The sequence below is a fragment of the Myotis nattereri genome (assembly GCF_964212035.1).
Source record: "Myotis nattereri genome assembly, chromosome: 14".
NCBI lineage: Eukaryota > Metazoa > Chordata > Mammalia > Chiroptera > Vespertilionidae > Myotis > Myotis nattereri.
In genome coordinates this window covers 43884010-43897632 of record NC_138089.1, presented here as the reverse complement: position 1 = coordinate 43897632, position 13623 = coordinate 43884010, and the positions used below count along the sequence as shown (strand labels likewise).

The 13623-nt window shown below is 40.2% G+C and overlaps 1 protein-coding gene across 3 annotated transcripts in view; it reads left to right on the top strand.

Annotated features, from left to right (window-relative positions):
- The window catches only part of THRB (thyroid hormone receptor beta), a gene marked incomplete at its 5' end in the record, with an annotated part of 280575 nt that overhangs the window by 33234 nt on the left and 233718 nt on the right, over window positions 1-13623 (top strand). The window contains one exon of one of the 3 annotated variants that reach the window (XM_081105804.1): window positions 2650-2708. The exons of the other annotated variants lie outside the window; for them this stretch is intronic. Of the gene's footprint in view, window positions 1-2649; window positions 2709-13623 lie in introns of those variants that run through there. 3 annotated transcript variants of the gene reach the window in all.

Sequence of the window (13623 nt, the reverse complement as noted above, 5' to 3'; positions counted from 1 at the left end):
AGGCAGGAAAGAGTTTGCTAAGTCCAAGAAAGGGCAAGAAGGCCAGTGGGCTAGAAAGGTAATACATGAGGTAGAGAAGGGTAGGAGACAAAGAAGAGAGCAGGAGCCAGTTCATATAGGAGGTTGTAGGCCACGTTAAGGAGTTTGAATTTTATTTAGAAAGTAGTTGAATGGTTTTGAGGAAATGACATGACCTGATAATAACTTTTTAAAAAATTATGTTGACTGCTTAATGAAAATTAATATGTAGAAGTAAGGTAGAAATAGAACCAAAATGAGCATTTAGGAGGCTTTTACAGTTGCCTGAGTGAGCAATGATGGTAGGTTAGACTAGGATGGGGCAATGGAAAACCAATAAGGTGAACTATGGTTGAGAGTATGTGTTCTACAGACCGTCAAACTTCAGAGGGAAGGCAGGGAAGGAGGGTGGTGGTAAGAGATCACCCAAAGGACTTGAATGCCTGCATATAAGCATAACCAATGGACACAGACACTAGGGGTTGTGGGCATGTGCTGGGGGATGGGGGTGGCCGGGGAGAGCTCGTTGAGGAGGGCGGGGGGGAATGGAGACATATGTAATACTTTAAACAATAAAGAATTTTTTTTAAAAAAAGTGTTTGAAAACACTTGGAAATCACTGCTGAAGAGAAGAAAACAGTGTAGAACAACAACAACAACAACAAAAGAGTATGTATTCTAGGCTAGAATACTAATTCCCTCTCTTACTAGTTATATGATCATGGGCAAATTAGCTCTGCATGCCACCTTTTAGGTATAAAGAGATAATAAGAATCATCTCATCATAGAATTATGAAAATGGAATGAGTTAGTAATGCCCTATATGCATCATAAGAGTACCTGGCACACAGTGAATGCTTTAATAAGTGTTGATATTGATTTTACTATTTCAATGGACAGCTGTTGATACTGGTTTGGATGGGGAACAGGAGTGAGGTGCCAAAGACAACTGCCAGGTTTCTGGCTCGAGTAGCAGGTGATCAGTGACGCCAGGTGCTGAGATGGAGGAAACTGGAGAGAAGCAGAATTTGAGGAGAAGATTAAGAACTTTGTTTAGGGTCATGTCGGTCTGAGATGTGCATGAGATACCCAAGTCAGATGTCAGGCGGTGGAATCCGGTGCTCAGAGCAGTGAGTGTCCTTGGCCAGAAACTGAGCTTGCATTCAAGATGAAACTAAAATGTACTTGATAAATTTGCGAAACAGTCAGCCTTGGAATAATGTGACTGGCCAATGGGATAACAAAACAACTGGGTGACTGACCTTTGAAGAGGTGGCAAATATGGCAAAAAGAGTGTGGCATTGTTACCAGACCATCTTTTGCACTTTACTCCCCCATTTACTATAGGGGTGTCCACAAACAGTTACAAGTGTACATTGACAGCTCATAGATTCAATGGGTTGGAGAGGAGGGACCATGGACAACTCCCAGTTTCTCTCTTGAGTGCCGGATAGTTTGTAGGGCCAGTTCCTAGGATGGAGGAGAGTTGGGGGGGGGGGGGGGAAACACATTTCTCAGAACTTCAACTTTCTTAGCTGGAGATGACTATACCTTCCTCACAGATGAGGACCAGAAAGAATGTATATAACAGTGTAGTACCTGGCACATGGTAGATGCTCAATTATGATTTTCTTGTGTGGTCTCAGCTCTTCTTCCCTTTTTACCCCAGCTGTATCTCCACCTCCCTGCTTCCATTTTTAGGTTAAGATGTAAGATGGGTACAGTGAGGTGACAGAGCAGGCCAGGACTAGGGTGAGGCAAGTGAGGCCCTTGCCTTAGGCACCAATAACTAAGTAATCAAGATAAATATTGTTTTAGTGCAATATTTTGAAATATCGAAATCAATGCAAAAATTCCTATGATGAATGGAATATCATATTTTTACTGAAGAAAGGATGCGCCCACCAGTGTGGCTCAGTGGTTGAGCGTCAACCTATGAACCAGGAGGTCACGGTTCGATTCCAGGTCAGGGCTCATGCCTGGGTTGCAGGCTCAATCCCTAGTGCGGGGTGTGCAAGAGGCAGCCAATCAATGATTCTCTCATTATTGATGTTTCTATCTTTCTCTCCCTCTCTTTTCCTCTTTGAAGTCAATAAAAATATATTTTTTAAAAAAGAAAGGATGTGTGTTACTGAGTTCATCTTTTGCCTCAAGATCTAGCACTCAGTATGGCACGGTGACAAGGTAAAAACAGAAAACAAAAATGCTTCCACTCCTGGTTCCCCAACACTCTCTATTCCTTCCAAAGCTGGTAGCTGAGAGCCAGTCAGCAGACTTCTGTACTCCAATGATTTCTAGATGCTAAAGGACATGTTCAAACAGCCTGTGATACGGGGTGCCCTTAAGATTGGGGCTCGGGGCCTCTCCTAGCCCAGCCCCCGACCCTCTGCTATCAGTCACAGTGTGGGAGTTGGGAGCAAGATGTTCAGGTTCTCCCCACCTCAGTGAGTGCAGACCCTGTGACCCTGGAACTGTTGAGCAAACACACAGTGAAATAACCCAGTGCTCTATTAAAGGCTGGGGTTTAAAGGTCAGCTTTGTGCTTATTGGCTGCAAGTCTGATTCACTCCCCAAATGACTCTCCGGGAGTTTTGTACTTGGGATATGGTCTGAGAGCATGAGCATTTCCATGCAGAGCGGGGAGCTGTTTGCTTTGCAAGGACCTGTCATTGCCAACAGGAAAACAGCAGGTCAGGAGTGGGTGGACGATGAAGGGAGGTCCCCGGACAAGGAACACGTCCTTCTGGTTTTGACTTAGACAGCTCCAGGGACATGTGGGACATGTGTGGCTTGTGGCTTTCTGCTCTTTCCCGTGGAAATCAGAAAATTTCAAACTGAAACCCTTTGGTAGTTGAAACATCGTCAGCAGGATAATGAGTGACTCACGAACAGACTTGTCAGAGCGCCTGTCATGTAGAAACCAATTGTGGAATTTTGAGCTTTTGGGGTCACTTTTCCTCTCACAAAAGCTGGGGATGGGGAGCCCAATTTTAAAACGACGTATCAAGTATTTTTATTTAAAGAAAGATATTCTCCTAATTGTTTACAACACTTTACTGCAAATGTAACATACTATCGTAATGTGCATTTATGAGTGGTTCGGGGTGAGATGATAAAGAGAGTCCCGTGAATTGCTCCAAAGCTGCTGCTGAACACGGTTTACATGCTGATGGCACTTTAAGATTGCAACATTTTGTTTGGTGACCTTCATTCCACTTGACTGCATGCACCTTAATCTCTCTCTCTCTGTCTGTCTCTCGAAAAAAAAAAAGCTGAGCCTGTTGTAGATTGGTCAGTTATTGGTCTTGTTTTTAAACCCAGTTTTTCATTTACCTCCTACTTTATAACTCCTGGTTTAGTTTGTACAAAAGGATGAAATTCATTGTGTAGCTCAGAAACTTATTTTAGGGAAAATATAAGTGTCATAAATTGAAACCAAAAGACCTCATAGATAAATCAGTATATTTTAAAGGATAAAAGTAAAGAATGCTTCAGAAAAATTGTAGAATATGTACACAAAGGCATATTTTGTAATAAAGAGACTTTGAAACGTGCAACTGAAAGTTCAGAAACAATAAATGTTGGGACAAATCAGCTTTTGTGAGGGCTGACAATGTGTAAATATGATATTTGCTATAGCTCTCACTGAATAGTTACTTGGCTCTCTGAAGGAATCTTTGAGTATTCAGTCTTTATTTCTCAAGAATTAATACCAAGACTTTTCAGACTATAAATAAATATTGCATGGTCCCTGAGCTAAGGCATACTCATGGAAGTTTTGTTTCTTAAAGAATTAATAAGATTTTCTATTGTATAAGTAAGAATATTAAATAATTAAGCTGTGATACTTTGTTCCAAGGGTTCTAGTTTCCTTCCATCTATCCTCCCTCCTCTCTTCCTCTCTTCTTCCTTTCTTTGCTCATTCATTCTTATGATGCCCATTTGAGTGCCTGGATTATCTTATTTCTACCTCTATAATTATTAGTTTTAAAACAAAGCAGTCCCATTAAGAATCTAAAAGCCAAATTAGGATCTTTTTTAAAGCTCCTATTATTCATCCAAACTTAATCTTCTTTCCCCCATTATTACATAATTTCTGAAACTAGTATTTATGCAGAAAGTCTCACCAATATATTGCTTCCTTTAAGATATATATACTATATATATATATATATATATATATATATATATGTGTGTGTGTGTGTGTGTGTGTGTGTGTGTGTGTATATATATATATATATATATATATATATATATATATATATATGGTATTTAGCTAAAAGATAAGGCTAATATTCTTTAAACTGGCTACCCTATTTTGAAAAATCTTTACCTACCTCTCTACACCCAATACGAATTGTTACTGCATTTGTAGACAAGCATTATGCAGAAAACCATTTTCAGTTTTCAGAAGAGAAACTCAAAAATTCCACAGCAAATTAGAGCTGTTGAACTAAATGTTGGTCTGTTAATAAGCAGGGAGAACAATTTGACTATTTCCCTGCTGAGCTAGAATAGAGTACTGCTCTCTTTTCTCTGGGAGTGTTTACCACCATGACTTTCTTGGTCCTGGGAATTTCCTGTCAAAAATCCCATTTCTGTCAGCCAGCCATCACACGTTCCTGGGAATGGTTAGTGTGGCAGTGGTGTGGCACACTGAGTTTTGATGTGATAGGGGCCTGTCCCGATTTCAGAAATGGATCATACAGACATGAACCCTTGAAAACAGCTGGAAGCAGGTTTAAAGTAAAGAAAATTCATCAGACTGTGTAGACTGTTCGCCACGCTTCTAATGAAACACATCTCTAAGTAGCTTACATCCGGGAATTTGAAATCATTGTTTGTGTAGAACTTGTGGGTTCCCGGTGCTCTTTCCTTGCTTTTCATTGACTGACTTGCAACCACTGCTTTGTTACGCCTCTGATAGCCATGTGCCTTCCCATTACTCCCCTCGGCCAAGTTCAGAATTCTGCCTTTGCCTTCAAACTCAAGCCCATCCTGCTTTCACTTCCTTCTGTCTAACCTTTGTCTTTGACCTGGTTTTGGCTGGTTTGTTTGCCGTTCTCTAAATTCACACCTCCCTGGTCTGTCTGTGTGTGGACTCCTCTGTCATTTTTAAAAATTTTTTATTGACACTATTACAGATGTCCCCCTTTCCCTCCCCCACTTTGCCCACCTCCAACCAGACCCCAACACCCCCACCCCCCTCCTCTGGCCTTCACTACTCTGTTGTCTGTATCCATGGGCTATGCATATATGTTCTTTGGCTAATTTCTTCATCTTCTTTTCTCCAGTCTCTCACCCCTCACCCCTCTGACATTTGCCAGTCTGTTCCATGAATCCACGCCTCTGGTTCTATTTTGTTCATCAGCTTGTTTTGTTCATTAGATTCTGAGATCATATGGTATTTGTCATTCTCTAACTGGCTTATTTAACTTAGCATAATAATCGCCAGTTCCATCCATGCTGTCAAAAGGGTAAGAGTTCCTTCTTTTTTCACAGCCACATAGTATTCCGTTGTGTAGATGTACCACAGTTTTTCTGTCCGCTCATCTGTTGATGGGCACTTGGGCTGTTTCCAGATCTTGGCTGCTGTAAATAACACTGCTGTGAACATAGCGGTGCATTCATTCTTCCTGATCAGTGAATATCCTCTGTCATTTATTTCTAACTGATGGCACATTGTCCTTCACTGTCATCCACTAGTTTGCACTCTCCTTTCCTCCAAAGCCAGCTGCAGGTCTTTTCATCTCTGAAGGGAACTTCCTGTATTTAAATATTAGATGTTTGTACCCAGAACAACTCTTGACCATTTTAATGTACAGTTAGTTAAGTAACCCGAATTTGTTGTAAATTTTCAAAGACTAAGATTTTTATTTTTTCATGCTTGTAATCTCATGACAGGTACTTAACTGGGGTGTGCCTCAGTTCAGAAAATGAACTTCCAAGTTGTGGCCCTGGCAAGATGGGAGGTAAACAAGTCTATTTTAATTAAAACCCCCATATAATAAGACTACTTCTCCCTCTGATGGAACAAACCAGGGAAAGGCTTGCTCATGTGTATAGACTAGCTTTCTTAATTGATAGCATTTGTCTCTGTTTATATATAGTTAATCTAAGGTGTGATCAACACTGAAAATTTCATTATTTAATCTCTTGGGCATTATTGCCTTTCTCAGAGTTAAGCTATAACATTTTTTCTATCGAAAGCTTTTTTTTTTATTATCTTAACCATTTTTAAGTGTACAGTTCAGTTGTATTAGTACACTATTGTGCAACTGTCATCGCCATCCATCGCAGGAACATTTCTTGCACAACTGAAACGCTATACCCATTAAACAATAACTCCCATTTCCCCCTGCAAACTCCTGAAAACCAACATTCTTCTTTCTGTCTTTATAATTTGACTACGCTAAGTACCTCATATAAATGGAATCATACAGTACTTGTCTTTTTTGTAACTGGCTTCTTTCATTTAGTGTAATGTCCTCAAGGTTTATCCATGCTGTTGCATATGTCAGCATTTCCTTCCTTTTTAAGACTGAATAATATTTAACTAATGTACAATTTTTAAAGAATTTTGCAACAACATTCTGACCCCTGACTTGTGTTTATATGTGATTATACTGATTATTTCATATATGCAAGTTTTTAAAGACTTATTAGGTTAACCTCTATTTTGTTGAAATTAGATTATGATGGTATTTACTTGACTTTCCTTAAATTCTCAAGGTCCTAAGGCATTCCCAATTAATAGCAGTTTTATATTTTATTTTATATAGAAAATGATATATTTTATATTTTCTTATATCAAGAAAGAAAATATTTTAAGAATTGCTATCAATTTCATCACTAAAACATGGGTTACATTAGTCCCTTCTCAGAATTAGAAACACCTGAGGCATTCACAAAAATTAAACATAATTTTTAAATATATAAATAAAAGCTTTCGTTATTCAAATACTTATACTACAAACTATTTGGAGACTGGACGTTATAAAAATCATTTATAATTGCATTTCCCTAATATAACTTAGGATTTTAGTGTCTTTCCCTCCAGTCTTTTTTGCTTCCACATATTTTTTATTACATGGTTCTAATCACAGTATATAATTAATGGCTTTCAATACTCTAAAACAGAAAAGCTGCCCAATAGAAGTCAAGGTAGCTTCCCAAAGAATCTGATCACTTGTTTGATTGAACTCAAAAGCACCTTGGGAATCACGTGAGAAAAGCTCAGTTATCCTGTGTTTTGACCTCAAGGTTCTGCTAGTCCATGTGATTAGGGACAACTGGCTGGGCAGTGGGCATTCCCCAATGGCTTCACAGAGCTGGTGGGACCCACGCTGTAACTGGTCATGCTTATGGAAGAAAGACAGAAATAGGGACTCGCAGATTGAAAGATGGAGACCCTGTGGGCATCTTGGCAGAGGTGAACTTCCTGGCTCTTACAGCTCTCTCTCTTCCTCGGAGTCTGAGTCTGCCTCAGGATCCTTCCATGAAAGCTCCTTTTCTGATTAGCTTTTGAAAATTGGGGTTCTGTTTCTTGTCACTGAGAGGTACCTGACTAAACCACCTTGCCCTTGACCTATTTCTGTCCTGTTAGGGTTGTCTGAATGATTTACTAGCTTGATACTCTTCAGGCTGATACTGCTACTCCTCAGTGAAACTTCACCTAACCGGCAGGCCAGGGGTATTTTCCCCTGTGGCTCTGTCACTGCGTTCTAGTAGGTTCTTCATAAATGCTTACTGAATGAATTCGTTTTGAAGACAAATATTCTCTCTTTGAAACCTGCAGCAATCTTGCTGGGCAGCATGAAGCAACTACTTGTCTCTTTATAGTTTAAAATCCTATGGTGCCTTTTAGTTGACCACTGACATATGAATCCTTCTTTCCACATCCCACCTCCTTCTCTTGACTCTCCTGAATCTTTTCCATATAAGGACCCCTGTGATATACTGGATCCACCCAGATAATGCAGGGCAAGCTCTCCATCTCAAGATCTTTACCTCAATCGCATCATGAAGTCCCTTCTGCCATGTAACATGACAGAGTCACAGGTTCCAGGACTAGGATTTGGACATCTCTGGGGACCCTTTTATTCAGCCTCCCGCACCCATATTATATTTCCCAGGGCCCTATAGGGCACCCGGTAACTATTTGCTGAAAGCGTAGAGAGACTGAGTGACTGGTTGTATGTAAGCTCCTGAATTATGCTGGTGAAGGAGACACGGACTGCTGATGGCACCATTGCAGTAGGGCTGTGCAGGAAAACTTCAAGAGTGTACGTTTTTGGAGAACAGTCTTTCCAGAGTGGACAGTGTTATGCAATGATACTTCGGCAGAGGCAGGAGGCATTTCTGCAGAAACACACATCATTCCCTCAGCAATCACTCAGCATGCTGACCTCCTTCCAGACCTGCTTCCTGTGTTGAGATTGTTTTGTTGTGGCCAGACTTTGAGTGGGAGGAAAGTGGAGGCTGGCAGAGCTGAGCTGAGCAGGAAGAGGCCAGAGTGGAAGGAGCAGAGAAGGAATTAGCCAGATCTGATGGAGAGATGGCTTCTGAGATGATTCCTTTCAGAAGCTGAAGTGGTTTCTGAGATACCCACTCCACCATTTCCCTGAGATCCTGCAAGAGAATTAGAGGGACACAAAAGGCAGATTTCTTTCATCTCCTTAGAAGGTCATGTCCAATGTGTCCCGCTCCTTGTTTTTCTTATCAGGCTTTGATTTATTTTTATTCTTTATAAAATAAATTTCATTCTGCTGCTTATTGTAGAAAATAAAAATTACCTATTCTAATACTCAGAGATAGCCACTGTAACATTTTGGTATAATTTTTAGAATGTTTTTCCCTTCATATAGTGTTACATTACAGAATCAGGGCCATGGTCTACATATAGTTTTATATGTTACGTATGTTCACTTGACTGCAAGTATTTTTCTTATAGCATTTAAGTATTCTTCAAAATATACTGAGGCCTTGACTTAAGAGTTTAATTCATTCCGAGACCGAGCTCGTTAAGGAGCTCGTTAACTCAAATTACTCTGTCAACTCAATGCAAAAAATCTGCCCAGAGACAGCTGGTATCTCAAAAAACCTCGTTAGTCGGGACACTCGTAAGTCAAGGCCCCACGGTATGATCGTTTTTAATGACTGTTTAGTATGTACTTTGGGATGGAGAACTGTAGCTGGATGTTCGTGCTGCCTCCTAGAATGAATGAGGCCTCTTACATAGGCTTGCATTTCATCTTTTGCCATCTTCTTAATTGCCCCCACCTAACAGTAGGTACAATCAAAGGGCATGAACATTTTTATAGTTCTTCTTGGACATGGCCAAAGGTATTCATTTACACCCCTACTGGCAGTGTCTGAGATGTCTGTCTCTCTTCATACTCAGCAGCATGAAGCACTAATCATTTAAAATTCCTTTTGAATGCTTATTGGATATTTACAGCAATTCTTTTGTAACTTGTTGATCCATGTTCTTTGCTCTTTTATCCATTATGTTAATATTTTGCTTTCTTAACTGTCTCTTACAGATTCTTTGTATGTCATATCTCTGGGAATTATTTTCCTAGTGTGGTGTTTGCCTTTTAATTTCGAATATTGTGCTATATGTCAGATATATGAATTTTTTCATGGTTATTACTGCAATCACATCTATTATTACTTTCTGATATATTCCACTACTTCTGAATTTGGAAATTCTTTGATTGGTCAAATATCTAATAAATAATCACCTATATTTTTCAAATCCTTTATAATTTTACTTTTTAATTTAATATCTAGTCCATCTTAGTTTGACATTTATATAATTTGACATATTGAATAATTTCAACACCACTTATTGATTAAATCTATCTTTAATTATATTGGTATATACATTCCCCTATCTGGACTTTCTATTTCATTTCTTTAACTATCTATTGATTATTGTAGTGAAACCATATTATATTTTGTATAGCACATTCTCATTTCTAATATGGCAAGCCCTTCACTATGCTGTATTTTAAATATGCTCTAGAAATTATCATATGAGAATACTTCAAGGTGAACGTTGGAATTAATTTTTAAATTAAAAAATTCTGATGTATTCTGAATTTTGAGTATCCAGTGGAATTATGTATACACTATTAGTTATTTTGGAAGAGTTTGCATCTTTAGAAATTTTAATCATTTCATAATGTGCTTCTGTTTTTTCAGATTTTATCCAATGTAACTGAAAAAGTATTCTGCATTAAAGTCCTGCATATTTTTAAGGTTATTCCTAGGTATTATATACTTTTAATTGATTTTATTTGGGATATTTTTATTGTTTTCTAATTGTTCATTGCTGTTATATAAAGCTATTTATATATTTTTTTACTTTATTAATGATAACCCTTTTTCACCTAATTTTTCTAAATTTTTTAGTAGAAAACATAATATAACAAATAATGATTCTATTACTTGTCAAAAGAGCATACCTCTTATTTCAGAATTATGTCTTATAGCATTAGCCAGAATTTCTATAACAATGTTACAATTACTTTGTGGTTTTCTAGTCTTATCTTGTTTCTGATTTTTTACAGCTATGATAGGTATTTCCAATCATGTTAAAGAAATTTTATTGCATTCCTAATATGCTGAGAGTACTTTTTTTAATCACAGGATTTTGAAATGTTATTAAATGATTTTTTATTATTTTTGATCAATTATAACCTATGAGGGGAACCTAAAATGGAAGGCAGAGTATAAGATTTATGGTTAGACAGACCTGGGCTCAAAGTACCCCTCTTCCTCTTAGAATTGTATAATGTTGAGGACCTTATCTGTTCTCTTCCATTTTCAGTTCCTTAAAGCTATAATATGAGAATAATAATATAAATATTGTAAAGATATTGTAAGTGTCCAATTAGAATTGTTTGCAGTTAGACTTGAAACCGAGTAGATTTGAAACAGAGTATCATATTTGTTCAATTCTTGTGTAATTTTTCCCTTTGATCTATTAAAATGGTGTACCATAATCACAGATTTCCTAATATGTAATCATCTTTTTATTCTTGGAGTAAAGCCTACTTGGTCATGATGAAATGTTTTCTTAACTCACTTCTGTATTGAGTATTTGTTTCAGATTATTGCTTCAATTTTCATAATAATTTGGCCTTTGGTTGAATTTTTATGCTGTCTTGTTAGTTTTGACATCAAAATAATATTTACTTCATATAGTGATTGGGAAATTTTTATCTTTCTGTGCTTTGGACCTATGGGAAATATCTCTCTCTCTCTCTCTCTCTCTCCATATATATATATAGATAGATATATAGATATATACACACACACACACATATGTGTGTGTGTGTGTGTGTGTAATTTTTTAAGAATTTGAAAGAAGTTTCCTGTGGAATTTTCTATGCTTAGGTTATTTTTTGAACCAGATAATGCTTTTACAACTTTTTAAGATTTTCTCTATTTGTTGTGGTTTGTTTTCATTGTGTCTACTTCTGCTTGTATCAATTTTGGTAATTCCTGTATATCTTAAAATTGTCATTTTGTTAACATTTAAAAAATACTAGGCGTTGAGTTGAATACAGTTTTTCTCTTAGATAATTTCTAAGATTTTTAGATCTGTATTTCTCTCTTTCTTGGTTTATTTTATAATTCTGAGGTTTATTTGACTTATTTTTAAGAACTATTTCTTGGCCGAAACCGGTTTGGCTCAGTGGATAGAGCGTCAGCCTGCGGACTGAGAGGTCCCGGGTTCGATTGCGGTCAAGGGCATGTACCTGGGTTGCGGGCACATCCCCGGTGGGGGATGTGCAAGAGGCAGCTGATCGATGTTTCTCTCTCATCGATGTTTCTAACTCTCTCTATCTCTCTCCCTTCCTCTCTGTGAAAAACCAATAAAATATATTTTAAAAAAAAAAAAGAACTATTTCTTGGATTTATGTATCCCAATGTTTTTGTGCTGCTCACTTCTGTAACATAATCTCCTAGTGTTTAGATCTTAATTTTTTAAACTTTTGACTCCGCCACCCCAATCATTGGTGGTCAGCAGTCATTTACGGAGTGCCTCTAAGGCCACCTTAAAGAGAGGAGCAGGTGTCAGTTTTTACTCTGAGGCTGTGAGGTTTTGCAGATTGTTCTCCCTGGGTTCACATCCCAGCTCCACCACTGACTACCTGTGTCATTTCCAACCAGTTCCTTAAGCTTTCCATGCCGTAGTTTCCTCATCTGAGTGTGAGGATATGAAGCTCTGGGAATGGTGCCTGGCATATAGAAAGCAACTTCTCACGATTGTCATTTTTATATTTAACTAGAGGCCCGGTGCACAAAAATTTGTGCACTCGGGGGGGAGGGGCGGTCCCTCAGCCTGGCCTGTGCCCTCTCGCAGTCTGGGACCCCTCGGGAGATAACGACCTGCTGGCTTAGGCCTGCTCCCGGGTAGCAGAGGGCAGGCCCAATCCCTAGGTGCAGCCCCTGGTCGGGCTCAGAGCAGGGCCGATTGGGGAGTTGGGGCGCCGCCCCCTGTCATGCACAGAGCAGGGCGGATCGGGAGGTTGCGATGCCACCCTCAGTCACGCTCAGGGTAGGGCCGATTGGGGGGTTGGGGCACCGCCCCCTGTCACACTCAAGGCAGGGTCGATGGGGAGGTTGCAGCGCCACCCCCTGTCACGCACAGAGCAGGGCCCATCAGGGGGGTTGTGGCTCCGTAACCTGTCACGCACAGAGCAGGGTCTATCAGGGGGTTGGGGAGCTCCTCCCTGTTATGCACAGAGAGGGCCAATAGGGGAGTTGGGGCACCGCCCCCTGTCACACTCAGGGCAGGGCAGATCGGGGGGTTGGGGCGCCGCACCGTGTCACACACAGAGCAGGGCAGATAGGGAGGTTGTGGCCCCGCCCCCTGTCACACACAGAGCCGCAGGGCGATCTGGGGGTTTGGGCGCTGACCCCTGTCACACTGATTCCGGTGCTGGGAGGCCTCTCAGCTCCGCTGATCCCGGTGCTGGGAGGCATATTACCCTTTTACTATATAGAATAGAGGCCTGGTGCACGGGTGGGTGCCGGCTGGTTTGCCCTGAAGGGTGTCCTGGATCAGGGTGGAGGTCCCCACTGGGGTGCCTGGCCAGCCTGGATGAGGGCATGATGGCTGTTTGCAGCTGGTCACACACTCTTCAGGGTGGGGGTCCCCACTGAGGTGCCTGGCCAGTCTGAGTGAGGGGCTGAGGGCTGTTTTCAGGCTGGGACTGAAGCTCCCAACTGCTTCTTTTTTTCTTTTTTTTTTTTTATTCTGGGCCAGCTTTAGCTCTGAGGCTCCAGCTCTTAGGCCTCCGCTCCTGAAAGCAGGTATCTGGTTTGTTTCGGTTCTATAATCGAAACTCTGTATCAACTCCAGCTCTGAAATCCCAGCGGCTGAAAGCTGGTTTCTGGGGTTTTGTTTAGCGTCTATATTTGTTACAATGTTTGAAACTGCAGGCTCAGAGGCCGGCAAGGCAGGCGGGGAACGTTGCAGTCCTCCGTCATTGAAGCAAGCAAGCCTCATGTTAGTTTCAAGCTGCCTGGCTGCTGGCCGCCATCTTGGCTGGCAGTTAATTTGCATATCTTGCTGATTAGCCAGTG